The sequence below is a fragment of the Rhinopithecus bieti genome, unplaced genomic scaffold, assembly GCF_001698545.2.
Source record: "Rhinopithecus bieti isolate Rb0 unplaced genomic scaffold, ASM169854v2 scaffold_18477, whole genome shotgun sequence".
In the NCBI taxonomy this organism is placed as follows: domain Eukaryota; kingdom Metazoa; phylum Chordata; class Mammalia; order Primates; family Cercopithecidae; genus Rhinopithecus; species Rhinopithecus bieti.
The window spans coordinates 46261-51179 of NW_016809209.1; the positions used below are offsets into that span (position 1 = coordinate 46261).

The 4919-nt window shown below is 37.4% G+C and overlaps 1 pseudogene; it reads left to right on the forward strand.

The window, feature by feature from the left end:
* The first annotated feature begins 2926 nt into the window (after window positions 1-2926).
* On the forward strand, window positions 2927-3384 carry LOC108539938 (ubiquitin-conjugating enzyme E2 N-like; annotated as a pseudogene).
* Window positions 3385-4919: the final 1535 nt, after the last annotated feature.

The following is a 4919-nucleotide window of genomic DNA, read 5'->3' on the forward strand; positions in this document are numbered from 1 at the left end:
ACCGCAAGTTCTCACTCATAGGTGGGAATTGAACAATGAGAACACTTGGACACAGGGTGGGGAACATCACACACCAGGGCCTGTTGTGGGATGGGGGGAGGGGGGAGGGATAGCATTAGGAGATACACCTAATGTAAATGACGAGTTAATGGGTGCAGCACACCAACATGGCCCATGTACACATATGTAACAAACCTGCACGTTGTGCACATGTACCCTAGAACTTAAAGTACAATAAAAAATAAAAATAAAATAAACTGATTGTAGTAAATGCAAAAAAATCACTCTTATTAGTCATTAGTCTTATTACATATCAGTATAATGAACATTTTATTTATTCAAATCATTAATTTTTTTTTAGATGGAGACAATAAAATTTCAGTTGCATTCCACCTGTTTCTTCATGTGCATATCTGGATGCACATGTAATTTGTTGGTACCAGTTTTGGTTGCTTTTATGACCATTTGTTGAGTATCTATGATGTGGAAAGTATTGTGCTGGGTGCTGGAGATAGCACAGTGGCATCGTCCCTGTCTTCAGTGAGGTGGGGAGCAGAAAAGAAATGTGAATCAGTAGTTCCAGCGCGAAGTAATAAGTGCTTTATTATGATATGCAAAGATTTGTGTGTACCCTAGAGGGGCACAAAAAAGGGAGTCATTAACTCTCCTGAAGTTTCTGAAAGGGCTTTAGAGAAGTCAAACATTTGATCTGGTTCTTGAGGAATGAGTAGGTGTTCGCCAAGTAGAGGTTAAAAAAAGATTGAAAAGTTGAAACTCAAACCTCATGACCATGCCTTCTTGTCTTCTCTTCTCAAATCCATATCATTCCTGATACATTATTAAATGGATCTATTTTGAAACGTCATTCATTTACTCCCAGTCCAAACCCTCTCCCAGGTTATAAGCCTCACTCATGCACCTAAAGAGGACACACAGGTCAAAAGAAAGAGAGCAGTGGGTTGGGGGGCTCTGAGGGTCACGGGGTCAGCCGAAGGTGCCATTCTTTTCCTCATAAATCAGATTTACTGAGGCAGAATGTACTTACAGTAAAAATGTATCCATTTTAAGTTTACAGTTTGGTATATTTTACAAATGTATAGACTCTTTTAATTGCCACAACAGGCAAGATATAGAACATTTCTATCACCCCAAAAAAGTTCTTTATGTCCCTTTGGAGTCAGTCCCTGTCCCCCAGTCCCTGGCAGCTGCTTACTGGCTTTCTATCACTATAGATTAGTTTTACCTTTTCCAGAATTTTATACAAATGAATTCATACAATCTGCACTTATTTCACCTAGTGTAGTGTTTCTAAGGCTCATTCTTTTTCTTAAATGTCAGTAATTGATTTCTTTCTATAATGGAATAATTTCCATTGTATGATATATCACAATTTCCTTATCCATTCAACCATTGGGTTGTTTTCTGTTTTTGGCTATTACAAATAAAACCATTATGAGCATTCACAAACAAAACTTTGGCCATATGCTGTCATTCCTCTTGAGTAAATATTAGGGGTTGTATTGTTGAGATGTATGGTAAGTATGTGTTTCACTTGATAAGAAAGTGTCAAACTTTTCCAAAGTGGTTGGATCATTTTTACATTCCTGTCAGTCGTGTGTGAGAGTTCAGATTGCTTTAAGTCCTTGCCAATATGCCCTTCTACTGTAGCCATTTTAGTAGAAGTGTAATAGTTTTTATTGTGGTTTTGATTAGTATTTCTCTAAGGACTGGTGATGTTAAGACTTCTTCAAGTGCTTATTAGCCACTCGTGTATCTCCTCTTTTATTATTCACAACTCACAGATTGTTGTGACATTTGTGTATCTTCTTTAGTAAGGGGTATGTTCAAGTCTTTTGCCCATCTTTGTGGGGCTGTTTTTTCTATTGAGTTATAAGGGTTCTTTCTGTACTCTCGACATAAGTTGTCATATAAAGGTTTTGCAAGTGTTTTCTTTGAGCCTATGACTTGTTTTCATTGTCGTATGGTAACTTTCAAAAGAGCAGAATTTTTCATTTTGATGAAGTCTAGTTGATCAGTGTTTTCTCTTATGTTTCATTTATGTTTGGCCTATTTAAGAAGGCTTGGCTATCCTAAGGTCACAGATATTTTGTCTTATGTTTTTTCTGAGAGGTTTTAGTTTTAGTTTGTTTGTTTGTTTGTTTTTTGACTTTTAAACCCACAGCCACCATCACACGGTTTTAGCTTTAACATTTTGGTTTATGATTCACTTTGGCTTCACTTTTGTGTATGGTATTAGTTAAGGATCAGGGTTCATTCTTTTTTTTTCCACATGAATATACTGTTATTTCAGTACCATTTGTTGAGAAGACTCTCCTTTCTTCCACTGAATCATGTTGATATCTTTGTTGAGAACTAATGGAACACTTGTTAGTTTATTTCTGAACTTTGTTCTGTTTCATTGACCTATAGGTCCATCCTTATGCCAGTTGCACCCTGTTTGGATTACTGTAGCTTTATAGTAAGTTTTGAGATGAGGTAGTGTGTAAGTCTTCCAAATTTGTTCTGTACCTTCAAAATTATTTTGACTCCTCTGGGTCCTTTGCACTTTCATATAAATTTTAATATCAAATTGTTTAAAAGCCTGTTGAAATTTTAAATAAGATTAGATTTAATCTAGAGATCCATTTGGGGAGAATTGCCATCTTAATAACAGCGTATCTTCCAATTCAGAAACAGAGTATTTAAAAAATTTATTTAGGTCTCCTTTAATTTCTCTCAGTAGGATTTTATAGTTTTCAGTGTAAAGGTTTTATACAAATTATGTTACATTTATCTTTAAATATTTTCTATTTGGGAATGTGATTATAAATGGAATGTAACAGTTTTAGTTCTCCAACTGTTTTTGTAAGTATAGAAATACAGTTGATTGAGACAAGACCAGAGGCCAAACTCGGGTTCTGACAAGATGGCTGGGCTGCCCCGCAGGATAATCAAGGAAACCCAGCGTTTGCTGACAGAACCAGTTCCTGGCATCAAAACAGAACCAGATGAGAGCAACGCCCGTTATTTTCATGTGGTCATTGCTGGCCCTCAATATTCCCCCTTTGAGGGAGGGACTTTTAAACTTGAACTATTCCTTCCTGAAGAATACCCAGTGGCAGCCCCTAAAGTACGTTTCATGACCAAAATTTATCATCCTAATGTAGACAAGTTGGGAAGAATATGCTTAGATATTTTGAAAGGTAAGTGGTCCACAGCACTGCAGATCCGCATGTTCTGCTATCGATCCAGTCCTTGTTAAGTGCTCCCAATCCAGATGATCCATTAGCAAATGATGTAGCGGAGCAGTGGAAGATCAATGAAGCCCAAGCCATAGAAACAGCTAGAGCATGGACTAGGCTATATGCCATGAATAATATTTAAATTAATCTGATCATCAAGTGTGCATCACTTCTCCTGTTCTGCCAAGACTTCCTCCTTTCTGTTTGCATTTAATGGACACAGTCTTAGAAACATTACAGAATAAAAAAGTCCAGACATCTTCAGTCCTTTGGTGATTAAATGCACATTAGCAAATCTATGTCTTGTCCTGATTCACTGTCATAAAGCATGAGCAGAGGCTAGAAGTATCATCTGGATTGTTGTGAAATGTTTAAAAGCAGTGGCCCCTCCCTGCTTTTATTCATTTCCCCCATCCTGGTTTAAGTATAAAGCACTGTGAATGAACGTAGTTGTCAGGTTAGCTGCAGGGGTGTGAGTGTTTTTCTTTATTTTATTTTTTTGAGAGGGGAGGTAGTTTTATTTTAATTTTATGGGCTCCTTTATCCCTTTTTTCGTGATCTAATTGCATTGGTTAAAAGCAGCTAACCAGGTCTTTAGAATATGCTCTCTAGCCAAGTCTGACTTTATTTAGATGCTGTAGATGGACAAGCTTGATTGTTTGAACCAAAATGGGAACATTAAACAAACATCACAGCCCTCACTAATAACATTGCTGTCAAGTGTAGATTCCCCCCTTCAAAAAAAGCTTGTGACCATTTTGTATGGCTTGTCTGGAAACTTCTGTAAATCTTATGTTTTAGTAAAATATTTTTTGTTATTCTACTTTGCCTTTGTACAGTTTATTTTACTGTGTTTATTTCATTTTCCCAATGTGACAATCGTATTTTAAAATTAAAACTGATGGAACATGCTGTCTTGGTCTTCACCATCTGACAAATTGAATGGCAAGAGGTGGATTTCACCAGTTTCTTTTCACTGGTGCAGATTTGTGTTAAGATAGTACTGAATGGAGTATTTATAAACTGGCCCTGAGCATGTCTAAAGGCATCAGTATCTGACCTTTTTTTAACCTCCTAGGAATCTGAAATAAATGTGTTTGTGTTGTCTGATTAGACGATCATTGGTGTCTTGCCACAATGTTTAAAAATTACTGTACAGGAAAGTCACAGCAAAGATAGCAGTTGTGACTGACACGTAGGACTTTCACACTTGTGCCACATTTTTGACTAAAATTTGGGTTATGACCTACCTTTATGAGGTGTAACACTCACCGCAAAGGTCTACAGCTTCACTCCTGAAGTCAGTGAGACCATGAACCCACGGGGAGGAAGAAGCAACTCTGGATGCGCCACCTTTAAGAGCTGTAACACTCACTGTGAAGGTCTGTGACTTCACTCCTGAAGTCAGCAAGACCACGAACCCACCAGAAGGAAGAAACTCTGGACACATCTGAACATCTGAAGGAATAAACTCTGGACGCACCATCTTTAAGAACTGTAACACTCACCATTAGGGTCTGCAGCTTCATTCTTGAAGTCAGCAAGACCAAGAACTCACCGGAAGGAACCAACTCCAGACACAGCTGTATATAACTTTTTATCATGTGACCTTGCCAGATTTACCTAGCATTAGGCTGGTGCAAAAGTAATTGCATTTTTTGCTTTTTTTTTTTTTTT